Raw genomic sequence first — 17,411 nt, forward strand, 5'->3', positions numbered from 1 at the left:
AGGGATTCGAGCATTCGGCGAGATTCCCGATTATCGTAGTAACAATTATCTGGGATTCTCATCTCGCACACTCTAGACCGTGTTTTCACCCAAGTGTCTGCAGATTGTAGAAGACCAGAACCCAGAACACTCGGAGTGTGCTAGAAACTCCAAAGAATTCTATGCGCTCGGCAAAAACACCCCCCAAACTTATCACACGTTCATCGGGTGGTGGTCCTCCCGATTCCCATAGAAATCGAGGATAGGGCAAGATCCTCCTTCCTCAACGACGGGGACTTACGTCCGGTAAGACCCGAAGGTCCCTCCAGGGATGCAGTCACCGATGCGGAATCCTACGGAGAACGCTCTGCAGGATCCCTCCCCTTCCCGTCGCAGCCATAGGGAGAGAGGGAATGGGGGAGGAAGATTGGATGCTCTCGCTCACCTTCCCAGCGGAATTAGCAGTCGGAGAAGCGAGTACGGGCCACTCCGTGTCTAGGAAAACGTTACCGTCTGGAGAAAACGTTTTCCCGAGGAAGGTTACTAAACTCGTACTGTAGGCTAAACGTCTGCCGCCACCGTGACTGTCGTCTGGGTGGGGCTGAGCATGCACCTGACAGGAAAGAGTCGATACTGTCCTCCGACGCGTCCCAGTCCTCATCGAGGTCGAAACCTCTCAAGAGGAACGGAGGGGGAGCACACCCCGGTCTCTGCATGCGTGGTCCAGCGGGACCGTCACGTGAACAGCGGTGATGGTCACTCCAAGAATCTGGGAAGCGTCATCATCCTCGCCAGCCTCCACAATCTCCTCCAACCACTTGAGCGAGGATCTGTTGGTCCCAAGACCGAACCAGGCTTGTGACCGGACCTTAAGAAGTGCATTCATCATGGTCACTCCTGTTCGCCTCGTTCCTCCTGGTGTAGCCTGAGGAGGTTGAAGGGACAGGTGAAGGAGACCTGACGCTACTACCCTGCCTACTAACAGAACCACTAGGCTGGGAGGACTGCTGGCGATCACCAACCCACGGTGACAATCGAGCTGCAGGTCTGGACCAGCGGTCTTCTTACGGAGAAGCGCTGGACCAAGGACGGTGCGTCAGGGGAGCAGCTACGAGCGCTCCCGCCTGCCTACCAGCAGAACCGGTAGGCTGGGAGGACTGCAGGCAATCACCAACCCACAGTGACGATTGAGTTTCAGGTCTGGCCCAGTGGTCTTCTTGCGGAGAAGAGCTGGATCAAGGACAGAGCGTCGGTCTCTTGCGTCAGGAGAGCTGCTACGAGCGCTCCTCCCCTGCCTACCAGCAGAACCGGTAGGCTAGGAGGACTACAGGCGATCACTAATCATGGTGGCAATCAAGCTGCAGGTCTGGACCAGCGGTCTCCTCCCGGAGAAGCGCTGGACCGAGGACGGTAACGTCAGTCTTGTGCGTCAGGGGAGCTGCTACCAGTCGTGCGAGCCGTCCGGTCCCGGCGGGACAGCTCACGGTATGAGCGACGATCGGGTGACTGGTAGTGTCCCCTAACGCGGTGAGAGCGAGCACCGTCCTCTCGACGCCCCCAGGTGAGGCTGGACCAAGTCCAGGCGAGGCTGGACCAGGTTCAGGTGAGGTTGGACCAGGTCCAGGCAAGGCTGGACCCAGTGGCCAGGGGGGAGGACCTCTTCCCAGCCTCGCTACGTGAACAGTCTGGTGGGGGGGGAAAGGAGGAGAAGGAGGAGGAGGAGGAGGAGGAGGAGGAGGATGGAGGAGGAGGAGGAGGAGGAGGAGGAGGAGGAGGAGGAGGAGGAGAGAGAGAGAGAGAGAGAGGCCACTTTCTTCTTCGGTTGGGGGCCTTGGAACTCAGAAGTCGAAGGGGAAGAGGCGGCGGAAGACGACGACGACACCTTCCTCTTCTTCCTGGACTTCCTCTTCGCCAGTTTCCTCAGGACAATCGACAGGTCCTCCATCCAGGACGGAGTTGACGCAGTTGCAGTAGCAACACGGGCCAACTGCACCTGTCCAGAGGGACCTGCGGGAGCAGCAGTGGAGAGAACGCTTCCTCGAGGCAGGTTACGGAACTCCTACCTGGCAGGTGAAGCGTCTGCCACCACCGAGACTGGTCGGTCATGCGAACGCGACCGTCATCTGGGTGGGGCTGAGCGTGCACCTGACAGGAGACAGCCGATGCCGTCCTCAGACTGTTCCAAGTCCTTGTTGAGGTCGAAACCTCTCTGAAAAAACAAAAGATAATCAAAAGAGGGCTGGATGGCCCGCCTCCACTGGTCTGCGTGCACGGACCCATGGGAGGATCACATCAACCCAGGGTACCAGACAATCACTGCAAGAGCAAACGCCGGTCTGGCGAGAGTCACCTGAGCGACTCTTACCATCCTTCCACTCCGTGCCTGAGTCCTGACACGGTGAGTGTACTCAGCAGTCTGGATCTTGGCTGGGTGACCGTACACTGTAATGCTCGCAAACGGGCAGCAAAGACTGTTCCCGGTCCGGAGGCGGAACCTCCGGAGGCGGGAGAGGAGGTACCAGCGGCGGCCAGTACCTCCATGGTCCCCGCCTGCTTCCTCCCTGAGGAGGGAGAGATGGGCCCCATTCCCTGAGGAACGAGAGGACCAGCGGAAGACCCACCTGTCTCACCGGAGCGTGACAGACCCTTAGAAGTCCCGTGAAGAGACTTCTTAGGGGGGGAGACCACCTTCTCTTCTATGGCTAAGCCTTAAAAGTTGGAGGGGTAGAGGCATGAAGATAAGATGATCTCGAAGAGGAGGATGACGACACTTGACGAGCTCTCTTCCTCTTCGATTCCTCCAAATTCTGCCAGACTTCTACCATCAGGAGTAGATAAACCTCACAGGGCAGCGCGCAGCTTTGTCCAGTGACATAATTCCCGGGTAGTAGTGGTAAATGAATATGATTATCAGCAGGGGATCAGTACACACACACACACACACTCGAGGATCGGTACGCAACATGCCACAAGTCATAGGTACACTTCCAAGGTTAGGATAACCAATACGAAGAGCATCCAACCAATACTGCTGTAAAAACAATCACCAATAGTCTGTAAAATAAGGAAAAATTATTCATTAATGAGGATACTCCTCATGCATCCAAGGGCACCGCCCCCCCGAAGTGAGAGGAGATCCCCCAACACAACACCGCACGCCCATTCTTCTACCTTCTTCCGACGTAAGTGAAAGGATGAAGGAGAAGAGAAATTACCATAACAACAAAACAAGGACAAACCTTTGAAGTTCCCTCGGTAATTCCCAAGCGTAAGCGTAATTTTCGGATGAATACATGTCTCGTTACAGGATCAATAGCTCATCCTCAAGTTAAATACATATCTCGTCCTCATGCAGGTCTGAACCAGTGTTAAAGGGCGAAAGAATGTAAATATGTAATATGTTGGCATACCTTTGCCGCCGACTCTCAACACATGTAGAGGGGTGGTTATAAAGGCTATCACAAAAAGTGGGTTTGTATATCAATTGAAAAACAAGGACAAACCTTTGTTTAGTATTAATATCAAACACCATATATTACATAATCATTTTAAAAAACAAAAAATAAACCAAAAAGATCCCACCAGGAAAAAAATCAACGACTAGTCAGCCAGAGCTCACAAACACACGTCTTCGTCGGAAGACGGCCGAAAGCAAAGAGGAGTGTTTACATCTGGGCAGGCTAGCCTGCCCCACGGTAGTTACTGCCTAACCACCTTGTTCAAGATTCAACGGCCGTAATACCAGCTACACCGTAAGTACATTCCTTATGTTAAAGGACCGAGGGTTTGTATTACGTGTCGGAACAAAGTGGGTTTGTATATTTATTGAATTTAACATTAATATGAAACACCGTATAAACATATTTATTTAAAGACAAAAATAAACCAGAAAGATCCCACAGGGAAAAAAGATCAACTACCAGTCAGCCAGAGCTCACAAACACACATCTTCATCGGAAGATGGCCGAAAGCAAAGTGGAGTGCTTACATCCGGGGGAGGCTACCCTACCCGCCAGCCACACGGTAGTTACTGCCTAACCACCTTGTTCAAGAATTTAACGGCCGTAATTCCAGCTACGCCGAAAGTAATTCCTTATGTAAAGGACCGAGGATTTGTATATCGTGTAGGAACAAATCTGTTTGCACTTGGTTTCTTGTTCTTTGCTACCACACCCTAAAAAATCTAAGTTTGCACTTCGTTTCTTGTTCTTTGCTACCAAACCTACGGGTATATGGAATATAGAATGGGGCCTTGAAACTTGTGGCTTGACCCTGGACCATAAATGTTTTAGGTTGTTGGGATTAAAATTTGAGATCTTTTTGTCACCTGTCAATTTCTTTGTAAAGCTCCTTGAGGACAAGACAGTGACTACACTACCAAAAAACAGGTTTTGACATAGGAAAAACCTATTTTTGGTTGTCACTGATGAGTCCACAAAACCCTCCCACTTCCCTGAAGAAAAGACATGGGATTTGGGCAAGGGATAATCCTGCATTGACCATTACAACACAATACCTGGCCACAAGACGACCATTACGACACAATACCTGGCCACAAGACCATCTAAAAGAGAATTCTTTGACATCAGTTTAGTCCCCATGGAGTTCTGGATAGACCATGGAAGGTAACTCCTTGAGGACTCAACAGTTAACTACCAAAAATAGGTTTTTCCTAGGTCAAAACCAGTCTATTGGGTAGTTCAACCAGACAACTGAGCAGAGTCATTTAAATCTACAAAAGACAATTACATATGTAATAAGAATGTATTGTACAAATTTTAAATATCTTGTATTATCTATGGAGTAGCAATATTTATAAACATACATCTAATGTTTACAATAATATCTCACTGCACCCCTGATGTTTTTAGAAAACAATTTACAACATCCATTTCTAATTCTCTAAACTTTTGTTAAGTGTTGTGCCCCCAAAATTTAAAAGGTCACTATTAAAAAAACTTCTAGTCCCATTTCTTTCAAGAAAAATGAAAGCATCTTACCATAACAACAATGGAAACACCTATAATGGATATACTTTACAGCAGACATACAAATTATAAAGTCAATAGTTATCTATAAAAAAATATGAACTAGCAGTTCTCACTTAACAGAAATTGAAACCAGCAAATGTCTTACATTGTTGCAGTATGGATACCCAGTTTCATAATCTGACTGAAGATAGATTCTCTAAGTTCAGAAACAGATTTGCTGCCTGAATGAGTTGATCCTACGAGCAAAATAGCATCCAAGGCTGGGTAGTAATTATGCTGTCGGTGGTCAAATTCAACACGCAAAATGCTGAAAAATGTACAAATGCTTATAAGCTTCAGTGTTTTTCTTTCATTCATGTTCAGAGAGAGAGAGAGAGAGAGAGAGAGAGAGAGAGAGAGAGAGAGAGAGAGAGAGAGAGAGAGAGAGAAAAAAAAAAACACTAAAATATACAGGCAGTCCTCGGTTATTGGCGGGGGTTCCATTCTCGGAGGGGTGCTCACAAGTGAAAACCACCATTAAGCGAAACTCGGTGATTTATGGCGCCATTTTGGCGCATCTGTTAGGCATTTTATGGCGCCATAGCTCATTATTGGCACCTTATGGCACGCCATAAGGCTCCTTATGGAGCCAATAACCGGAACTTTGCCCATTATGGCCCCATAAATCGCCGATTTTATGGTGCTAGACAAGTGCCATGACACCAGATCGGGAATAACAGAGTCCACTGATAACCAGGGACTGCCTGTAAATGACTTTGTAGAAATGTGTGAGGAAAGCTGTATATACATAAACATTATACTGCATATATTCACTGTAAAAAATAAATATGTCCTGACAATCGGCAACATCTCACTTTATAAGTCGGTGAGGCTGAGAGATAGGAGGAGAGAAAATCCGAGCTGCTGCTTTCAACCCAAGCTGAGGCTCTCCTGACCAAAGCAGCACCCAACCACGGCCCTCTAGAGATCCCCATACACGTACTACACTCCCAGGATTGTAGGTCTCATAAATATCAACTCGGATGGGATAAACTGCACATTCGTATCTTACGTCTGAAAACAATAGGAACACCTATATAACTGATACACTGATGTAAAAAATATCGCAATTATAATAGTAAAACTGAAATAATGAGAATTGAAATTAAGGTTGAGAGAGAGAAAGAGAGGGAGGGTAAGGGCCACCCACATTCTCTTATTCAATCTCTGATAAAATACTTCTGTTAGGATTATTATTGCTGAAAATAATTCAAATCACTATTAAAAAACATGACCTAGTGTTTATATAAAAGCAGTAATTGGATATACAAAACAACCTCAAAGGGCTTCAATCATAATTTATTTTCTTCTTATTGGGAAATTTATTCGCAACTCGCACTGTTTGCCCAAGGGATTTTTTCCTCAAGTCACCAAGAGCATAAATACTATGCCACGGTAGATTACAGCTTCTTAAAACAAAATTCAGTTAGGAAAATTATGATTATTCTGTCAAAAGTAAGACAGGCTCATTTACTATAGACTTTAAGGAAACTCTTCAAATATACAATATGTATTGCATAAAAACCTAAATCTTGTATACTTCACTCTCAGTAGGAAATACTATCATATTCATAAAAAAAACATGTTATTGTTATAATACAATTAAGTTTGTTCATACTTACCTGGCAGATATATATATAGCTGTATTCTCCGAAGGCCGACAGAATTTCAAAACTCGCGGCACACGCAGCGGGCGGGCGGCCAGGTGGTAGTACCCATTCCCGCCGCTGGGAGGGCGGATATCAGGAACCATTCCCATTTTCTATTCATATTTTTATCAGTGCCACTGTCTCCTGAGGGGAGGTGGGTGGGCACTTAATTATATATATCTGCCAGGTAAGTATGAACAAACTTAATTGTATTATAACAATAACATTTTGTTCATGAAACTTACTTGGCAGATATATATATAGCTGAATCCCACCTTCGGATGGTGGGAAGAGACAGAATAGGATTTGTAGGAAACTTAAATTAAGTAGATGATATACACCTTGGTTCCTCACCTGTTAGCAAAGTAGACTCTGTGATTACTGTCACTACAGCCTGCTTGTGCTTAATCAGAGTTGCCAGCCAGGTGGAGACCTGTAGTGCTGGTGCGCTCTGAATGCTCTGTCAACGGGGACGTGACCTCAATGTGACAAGAGCATAGAGCCATACAAATGAGGGCAACGAAGCAACTGACCACCACCTGACCAACTAACAAAGACCCCCTGAACACTAAGCTAAAAGATGGGAGGTCTTCACCAAAGCCTCACCACCACAACCAAAAAAACACAACAACTAAAACCTAACCTAAACCTAACTAAGGGATAGGGAGAGAGCTACTTCAGCCCCCAAGACTGTGTCTGCAGAAACGTATGGCCCAAGAGAACAACAGTCCTCGTATATCGTTCTCACATCTCTCAAGTAGTGTGAGGCGAATACTGAATTGCTCCTCCAAAAGGTGGCGTCAAGGATGTCCTTGATCGACATGTTCCTTTGGAAGGCAAGCGAGGTTTGCAACAGCTCTGACCTCGTGAGCTTTCACTCGCAAGAGGCTCAAATCGATCTGTGTGGAAGACGAATGAGCCTCTTTAATGACGTCCCTCAGAAAGAACGCCAAAGCGTTCTTGGATAACGGTATATCGGGTCGTTTAACCGAACACCAGAGATTATCTGAGGGACCTCTTACTTCTTTAGTCTTGTGGACATAAAAACTTGTTTAGAGCCCTGACAGGGCACAGGACTCTCTCCGGTTCTTGGCCCACAAGGCTTGTCATACCCTTGATTTCAAAGCTCCTTGGCCAAGGTTCGACGGGTTTTCATTCTTTGCTAAGAAAGTGGGACTCAAAGAGCAGACAGCATTGTCCCCCTTGAAGCCCACTCTCTTACAATGGCCTGAATTTCGCTAACTCTCTTCGCCGTCGCCAGAGCAGTTAGGAAAAGAGCCTTCTTAGTCAAGTTCCTAAGAGACGCTTCATGTAAAGGTTCGAAAGGACTCGACATTAACAGTCTAAGGACTAAGTCCAGGTTCCAAGAAGGAGGCCTCGCCTGAGGTATCTTGGAAGTCTCAAATGATATCAAGGAGATCGTGAAGATCCCTGTTATCAGACAGGTCTAGTCCTCTGTGTCGGAAGACTGCCGACAGCATGCTCTTATATCCCTTGATGGTCGGGACCGCCAGTTTCTGCACATTTCTTAAAAATAGCAGGAAATCGGCTATCTGGCTCACAGAGGTAGAGGAAGAGGAAATTCCCTCCTTTCTACACCATGCCCTGAAGGAAGCCCACTTCGACTGGTAAACAGCTCTCGAGGACGATCTCCTAGCATTGGCGATCGCCTTTGCAGCTGCTTTAGAAAAACCTCTCGCTCTGGCCAAGCTTTTCGATAGTCTGAACGCAGTCAGACCCAGAGCGGAGAGGTTTTGGTGATATCTTGCGAAGTGGGGCTGTCTGAGTAGATCTTTCCTCCAGGGCAATGTCCTCGGAAAGTCTATGATGAATGACATTACCTCTGTGAACCATTCTTTCGCGGGCCACATCGGGGCGATCAGGGTCAACCTCGTCCCCTCCGATGCCGCGAACTTCCTTACTACTTCCCCCATGATCTTGAATGGCGGGAAGGCATATAAGTCCAGGTTCGTCCAGTCCCAGAGCAGTGCGTCTATCGCGACTGATCCCGGATCCAACCAACCAGGAGAGCAATAAAGAGGCAACCTTCTTTGTTCTCGACGTCGCGAAGAGGTCGACTAACGGACACCCCCACAGTCTCCAGAGCTCTCGACAGACGTCCTGTGCAAACGTCCATTCCGTCGGCAGGTCTGATCTTGTCCGCCTGAGAAGGTCCTGCTCTGAGTTCTGGACTCCCGCGATAAATCTCGTCAGGATCCTTATCCGTCTCGCATCTGCCCACAGCAGAATTCTCCCTCGCTAAATAAAACAGAGGACGGGAGTGTGTACCTCCCTGCTTCTTTAGGTACGCCAGGGCTGTGGTGTTGTCCGAGTTGACTTGGACTACTTTTCTCTGCAACCTTTTGTTGGAAGAACTGTAGCGCCAGAAAAACCGCCGCTAGTTCCTTTACATTGATGTGCCAGGACACCTGTTCCCCCTTCCAGGTGCCTGACACTTCCTCCCCCCCCTCCCAGTGTTGCTCCCCATCCCGACACCGAAGCGTCGGAAAACAACACTAGGTCTGGGCTCAGAAGCTTTAGGGACAACCCCTCTTGAAACTTCCGAGGATCCAACCACCATCTTAGATGGTTCTTCACCGATTCGGTGATGAAAAGGGTCGCATCCAGATCCTCTCTGACTCTCCATGCGTCTGCTAAGAAAAACTGGAGAGGTCTGAGGTGTAGTCTTCCCAGGGAAACCAAACTTTTCCAGCGAGGAAATGGTTCCCAGCAGACTCATCCATTCCCTCGCCGAGCAAGCTTCCTTCCCCAGGAATGCCGAGACTTTCTCTAAGCCTTGCAGCTGTCGTTCCTGGGACGGAAACGCTCGAAAAGCCACTGAATCCATCTGAATCCCCAGATACACGATGGACTGTGTTGGGGTCAGATGCGACTTTTCGAGGTTGACTAGAAGTCCCAGGGACTTCGCCAAGGCCAACGTGAAGTGAAGGTCCTTCAGACACCTTTCTTCTGACGATGCTCTGATAAGCCAATCGTCGAGATACAGGGACATCTTATTCCTGCAGAATGTAACCATCTCGCTACGTTCTTCATGAGCATGGTAAATACCATCGGAGCCGTGCTTAAACCGAAACAAAGGGCTCGGAATTGCCAAACTTTGTCCCTTAGCATAAACCTCAGAAACTTCCTTGAAAGAGGGTGGATAGGCACGTGAAAGTATGCGTCCTGTAGGTCCAAGGACACCATCCAGTCGCCCGGTCTTAAGGCTCCTAGAACGCGACTGAGGTGTTTCCATCTTGAATTTTTTTCTTTTCTACGAAAAGATTCAAGCTGCTTGACGTCCAAGACTGGACGCCACCCCGACGACTGTTTTGGTACCAGAAAAGTCTGTTGTAGTATCCTGGTGACCCCAGGTCTAGGACCTGCTCCACCGCTCTTTTCGAGATCATTTGTTCCAAAAGATCTAAAAGAACCTGCTGTTTCTCCCCTTGATACGACGGGGAAAGATCTCTGGGAGTCGTTGAAAGAGGAGGAGGGCCTACAAAGGGGATCTTGTACCCCTGTTCTACTATCTTGAGGGACCACGCATCTGTATCCTATCTCTATCCCACGCTCCCGCAAAGAACTTTAGCCTGGCTCCGACAGGCATCTGAAGGACTTTCTTTTCATTTAGAGGTTTTAGGTTTGAAGGAACCTCTTCCTCTTGCAAGTCCCTCTCCCTCCGAGGGAGCAGCTCTCGAGGGAGGAGCGCTCCGAAAGGGTTTAACCTTCCTAGGAGGTCGTCCCGACGACGACGTGATAGGGACTGGCAGGACGTACTAGAAGACTGGGCCAAGAGATCCTGGGTGGGTACCTTCCTCCTGTAGGCTCACTGCCAGGTCCCTTACCATAGCCTGGGGGAAGAGATGGCTCGGAACGAGGTGGTGCAAAGAGAAGTTCTGCTTTCTGCGATGCAGAAACAGACTTCGCTGTGAAATTGCATAATAGCGCTCTCTTCTTGAGGAAAGCAGTGCCAGAAATGAGACACTAACTCTTCCGAACCATCCCTGACGGCCTTGTCCATGCATGACAACACATTGGACAGCTCCCCCAGACTCAAAGAATCAGGACTCCTAGATTGAAGATCCAGGGCTCCTAGGCACCAGTCTAGGAAGTTAAAGACTTCCAGAGTCTTTAACAGACCTTTCATGTGATGGTCTATCTCCGTGGGTGTCCAAGAAATCTTCGCGGACGACAAAATGGGATCTCTTTCGGGCGTCTACCAGACTAGCAAAGTCCCTTGGGAAGAGGAACGGGATCTTATTCCCACTTCCGATTTGGTCTCATACCAATGCCGCCTCTCCCACTCAGCCTTGAAGGAGGAAGGGCGAAAGTCGAACTTGCCCTGATCCTTCCGACGTTCCATCCAGTCCTGCAATTTCTTGAATGCTTTCTTAGTGGATAAGGAAGTCTTCATCTCCACCACTTCGAAACCTTGCCCGACTTCGAGAGGAAAACTGAGAGGGCGGAGACTTAGGAGCTGCAGGCTGGAACTTTTCCCCCAAACAAGGAACGTAAAAGTCGTACCAGCACCTTGTAGTCGGAAACCGACGAAGCTGACGGCTGTTTCTTCCTCTACTGAGGTCAGCCGGACTACTATGTTCTCCTTCCTCCCGAAGAGGCAAAGGAGATAGGACCTCTGGAGAGGGCGTGCGCCCGCGGGTCTAGCCTTCAACAAGGCTTCCGAGGAAGACTAACATCCGCCTCTTCAAAGCGACCGACTTCTGTCGATCTTTAGAGCTCGAACCACGAAGAGCTTCCTGACCTCGCTGCGCTCCAGAGAGAAACTCTAAGTCTCTCTCGAGGAGCGTCCTTACGCTTGACGCTCAAGCGTCCAGCTTTCGCTTTTCAAAGCGTCCTTCTGAGCGCTCTCAAAAGCCTTCTCCACATGCAAAGCGTCAAACAAAGCCACCCGACGAGCGTCCTGCCGAGCGTCTTCAAACGCGTCCCTCCAAGGCGTCCTGTCGAGCGTCCTCCAAGGCGTCCTGACGCGCGGGGTGGAGACAGCGACGAAACGATGGAGACAGAGAAGGAGAGACTGCCTCGTCCTCTTGACAGGCAGTCTAGCGTCCTTCCGCCGCTTAGGCTCAACTGCTGCTGGGCGAGTCTTCCGAGCCATTAAGGTCGACAATTGGTCTTGGAGCGACGCAAGAAAACTCTTCGTAGGTGAAGAAACCGAGAGGAGGTGAAGGGCTGCGCCTGCGAGAAGACGAGGGGCGGGGGGACGCCTCCTTCCTTCTCACAGGAACAGCAACCTGCCTCTCCGAGGCGCGCGAGAAGCGCTTCTCAGCGTCGTCCTCGGACGACGTCCTACCTCTCTTCTGAGGAGGAAACGCGTCATACGACGCAGGCGACGACCGCAACGAGAGCGGAGAGAGGGGACGTAAAGCGTCCTCCCTAGGAAAAGTCCTTTTCAACGGACGTGAAGGTCACTCCGAGCGCTCCACCCCTTGCGCGGGGAGGGCGCCTCGGAGGCAGAAAAACAGTCCTTTAGGATGCGAGCCTGAGCACGCTCCTTGGCAGCCTGGGAAGTAGCAACAGGTCCTGCCGAAGGGACGCCAGATCGGTGGGGAGCCCCCGTAACCTCTTGCGGCTTTCGACATGCCCACTCCCTGAGGTCTGGGGGTCGACAGAGGTCTAGACCTAGAGGCATTATAGGGGCCGATCTGACGAACCCCCTCCACAAACACTAGGGGCACGATCACACACCTTTAGTCGAGCCGTTTTCAAGGGCCAACACTTTGGACTCTAGAGTGCGCAATGACTCTAGAATCAGAGAAAGGGCATTACCTTCTCCAGACACAGAACTAGGGCCCTCAGGCAACAACACAGGATTTAGGTGAAGCAAATTCTACTGGTGTTAATATAGGCGAAATGTTACTTCCCTTACCTTTCGTAGAACCGCTTTTAGAGGAAGACCTCCTGATCCTATCGCGTTCTAGCTTACGCCGATAGGATTCATACACCTTCCATTCATCCTCAGTCAAACTTTTGCATTCAATGCAACGATCAACTAGCAAACAAACATGCCCCTACACCCCATACATACTGTTGTGGGGGTCTACCGATGATTTCGGTAGCCTCACCTTGCAATCACTCCTCACACACTCTGAAGCTCACTGAACCTTGTCCCCGACATCACGTTCATACAAAGCCAATCCAAAATCAAAAACAGTTCCACTATAGCGTATGCCAATCCAACAAATCCAGAGTCAAACCAAAAAGTCAATCCAGATACTTATAACGAGTTAAATCCAAAAATCCTGGCGGAGGTCTGTAAACATGTTGTTTACCGACGGCGACAGAAAAAAATATGAATAGAAAATGGGAATGGTTCCTGATATCCGCCTCCCAGCGGCGGGAATGGGTACTACCACCTGGCCGCCCACTGCTGTGTGCCGCGAGTTTTGAAATTCTGTCGGCCTTCGGAGAATACAGCTATATATATATCTGCCAAGTAAGTTTCATGAACAAAATTCATATTTTTGTACCTCTTTCCAAGAAATTATATTAACAGAGTACACTAACTTCCTGGAAACAGTTCAAGAGGAATGACGTCAAGAATACATTTATTTGGCTTCTCTTCCACCAATGCCCATTATCTACTTACAGGGGATTTTATTTTTATGCACCATGGCCAGCGATCTGATTCTGATGAATGTGAGAATAAGGCAAAGGTATACATGTTCAGTATATCCTCTCATGCTACTAAAACTTAGAAAACAACCAAAAAAATTATCAAATCAGGTCAACAGGGTAAAGTGCAAACAAAATTACAAGCATATAAATGTGAATGTAAACAACTATTGAAAATACTGTGCACTAGAACACTTACAAATACTCTTCCTACTGTATTTTCATTAAATAAGCAATTGATCCCATTTGGAGGGTTTCACACACAGTACAGTGTACCTTACATGGTTCATTTGTCTTCTGCCACACACACTCCTCAAACCAAACACTTTGGGCTAGCCCTATGAGATTATAAATGAGACTCAGTGGTCTAGTCAAACTAATATATAAATACTTAAACTTAAATACTTACATCTCCATTATACAGTAATACCCCGACCTTACGCAACTTAAGTTCCAGACCCCCTCGCACAAGGGGAATTTTCGTGCAAGTTTGGCACGGTCTCTAAAAATGCTAATAAATGCTTACTCGAGTTTGAACACCAAATTTGACCCTAATCATGCTCCCTAAATATGAAGCTAACTTTTAAATGAAATTAAAGTTATGTACTGTAATTCCCTTTAAAAGTTAGCTTAAGACATTATCCATAAAAAACAAATACTATATGGTTGGTAAAAAATACAGTAGTACCTCGAGATACGAAAGGCTCACTTACGAAGAAAAATCCAAGTACGAAAAGCAACAATACGAAAAATCTTTACTGCTCTACATACGAAGGGTTTTCAAGATATGAAAGGTTTTTTTTTTTTTTGTTGCTATAAAGTCCGAGATTCGCCCGGACCACCAAGAACAATTTTAAAACTCCCGCGCCGCCAACTGAGTAAACTTGCCACCATCCTCCCGCTCTCCCATTGGTTCCTGATGCTAGTCACCCCATAAGGTCCTGCTCTCCTATTGGTCAGCATCTACCCCTTGTGCTTTAAGTATTCTATTGGTAAAAGGTTGCTGTAAATTGAAAAAATGTTATTGTTATAATACAATTAAGTTTGTTCATACTTACCTGGCAGATATATATATAGCTGTATTTTCCGAAGTCCGACAGAATTTAAAAATTCGCGGCACACGCAGTGGGCGGCCAGGTGGTAGTACCCATTCCCGCCGCTGGGGAGGCGGATATCAGGAAACTATTCCCATTTTCTATTCATATTTTATCAGTGGCCACTGTCTCCTGAGGGGAAGGGTGGTGGGCACTTTAATTATATATATCTGCCAGGTAAGTATGAACAAACTTAATTGTATTATAACAATAACATTTTGTTCATGAAACTTACCTGACAGATATATATATAGCTGAATCCCACCTTCGGATGGTGGGGAAGAGAAAGAATAGGATTTTGGGAAACTTAATTAAGTAGATGATATACATCTTGGTTCCTCACATGTTAGCATAGCCGACTTCGTGATTACTGTCACCAAAGTCTGCTTCTGCTTTACTAGAGTTGCCAGCGAGGTAGAGACCTGTAATGCTGGTGCGCTAGATGATCTGTCAACGGGGACGTGACCACAATGTGACTAGACCATATGACCCATACTTCTGAGGGCACCGAAGCTAAAACCACCACCTGACCTAACCTATCAAAGTTAGTTCCATAACTTCTAGGCTAAAGAAAAGGAACGCGTCTCAAGCGACCAACCCTTCAAAGTTAAAAAGCACACCTATCCCTTTTCTATAGGATAGGATTCGTGTTGCTTCCTGCCCCCAATAATATCTACGGAAATGTATGGTCCTAGCGACTTACAGATCTCAAATGTCGTCTTCACATCCCGTCGGGAGTGTGAAGCGAACACAGAGTTGCTTCGCTAAAGCGTGGCACTCAGGATGTTACTGTTGAAATGCTTCCGAGGCCGCGCCCTCACCTCTTGAGCATTCATATTAGAAAAAAATCTCAAATCTTTATGCAAACATAATGAATGAGACCTCTTAAAAAGAACTCCTTGGCTATAATGCCAGGGTGTTCTTGGACAGAACCAGTCTGGTCTTTTACGGAACACCGCAGATTGTCGGGAGTGTGAAGCGCACACAGAGTTGATTCGCTAAAGCGTGGGCACTCAGGATGTTACTGAGTGTCATGTTCTGTTGAAATGCTTCCGAGGCCGCGCCCTCACTTCTTGAGCATTCATATTAAGAAAAAATCTCAAATCTTTATCCAACCATAATGACTGAGACCTCTTAAATTAAAAGAAACTCCTTGGCTATAATGCCAGGGTGTTCTTGGTACATGAACCAGTCTGATCTTTTACGGAGCACCGCAGATTGTCCGTTGACCTGACTTTCTATAGTTTTATCAGGATAAAACTTGAGAGAGCCTACAGGGCACAGGACTCTAATGCCCTTGCCCAATAAATTGTGCCATACCCTTGGTCTCCAAGCCTTCGGGTCAAGGGTTAGACAGGTTTCGTTCTTATCAAGAACGGAAGGCTTAGAGGACAGACCGCATTATGTCCTTTAAAGCCAAAACCTCTGATGATGGCTAAAACCTCACTAACCTCTTTGCCGTGGCTAGAGCGGTTAGAATATTAGCCTTTCTGGTCACGTGTAATTAAGTTTCGCAGAAAGGATAGGTTCGAAATGCTTTTGGCATCAGAAACTCAGACTACGTCTAAGTTCCATGCCGGAACCTTTGATCCAGAGAATTTCAAGATCTCCACAGACCTCAAACGATCGTGAAGCTTTGTTGTTTGACGAACCGAATCTCTGAGCCTAGAGGCCGTCAACAACAATTTGCATATTCTACAATAGTTAGGACTTCTAGCTTACTCATACTTCAGACGGAAAGATAGAACCATAAGGAAATTCAAAGAGGTCGAGTTGGAGGAATAGTCACTTACTCCAGAAACGGCCCTCCTCCGATTGAACACTGAAAATAGGCAGCACTGCTTTGCCTTGGCCAGAGACTGCCATCTCTTGAAGATCTTATCGCTATGTACCGTGAAGACGAAGGTAGATATTGAATGCAACCTACGTCTTCACAGACGAATCGAGAGAAGGATTCTCAAGATTCTGAACCTGTGCTTACAACTGACTGAAAACGCTAACCGCTATTTCATTGCTGTCCGGTGAGAAGTCGTAGTTGCAATGAAAGCGGGGCGTTCTTCAGTAATGAAAACACAGGGGAAAGCCGCCTGAAGAACTGCTTCTCATGGGCTGAACATTTGGAAGTAGAGCTGTCAGGTCGGAGAGTAGGCGATGTCTTTATGACATATCTGTTAATTCGGGATGAACAATGAACAATTGTACACCTACGAATATGAGATATATCAAAGACAAACTCAGATGTCTGCAAAATCATTCGCATTATCAGTGCGATGCAGCGGGAGACTTGTACAGACTTCTGTTACCGTGCGGTAAACAGTAAAACCAATAAGTCTAAGATATCTCTGTTGAAAATTCTCACAATATCGAAGGCGATGGAATCTATCGTCACAGCAGTAGATGGTCCTTCATAATTGCGAGAATCCCCTTTATCAGAGACCTAAGTTCAAGATTGTTGGGTTGGGGCAGAGATAGGTTCGGTAGTCAATCAAAGCAGGGGAGAGAGAGAGAGAGAGAGACATAAACAACCGTGCATCTCGGAGGCCCAGCTGATACTGAGCGGCTATCAGACACAGGCAGTTCAATACGCAGTAGCAGAGCCTGAGCTCCCGCTGACTCGTCATCCTGAGTTGCCAGGTAATCCATATTCCACAAAGGAATGCGTTCGGCTAGAACCACCGAGCATAAAAGATATCTCGAGCAATTATATTTAGGCGAAACGAATTTCGGTAAATATAAAAGTTGAAATGGTGTTGTCGTGACAAAAACCATAAGAATATAAAATTGAAACAAACTCCTGGGAGGTTGCAGGCAACCCGAGTTGCAGTTCAATTAGAATACTTCTCGTCTAAGTCGCAATCCGTAGAAAAAACCTAGGATATGCGCCTACCCCTCGGACCATTCAACTGCTTAGTAGAATCATGTCGCGAGGTTAATATACGTAGTATATTTATAGGATTCTGAACAACGATCTCCATAAACTAAATTCTTTCCTTCAAGAAACAATATAGGATTGGAGATCGACC

General features: G+C 47.1%; 1 pseudogene; it reads right to left on the reverse strand.

Moving 5' to 3' along the window:
• Positions 1-17,411, reverse strand: part of LOC135216078 (F-box/LRR-repeat protein 4-like) — a 95,517-nt pseudogene that overhangs the window by 52,121 nt on the left and 25,985 nt on the right.

The sequence above is a fragment of the Macrobrachium nipponense genome, chromosome 19, assembly GCF_015104395.2.
Source record: "Macrobrachium nipponense isolate FS-2020 chromosome 19, ASM1510439v2, whole genome shotgun sequence".
Classification (NCBI taxonomy): Eukaryota; Metazoa; Arthropoda; class Malacostraca; order Decapoda; family Palaemonidae; genus Macrobrachium; species Macrobrachium nipponense.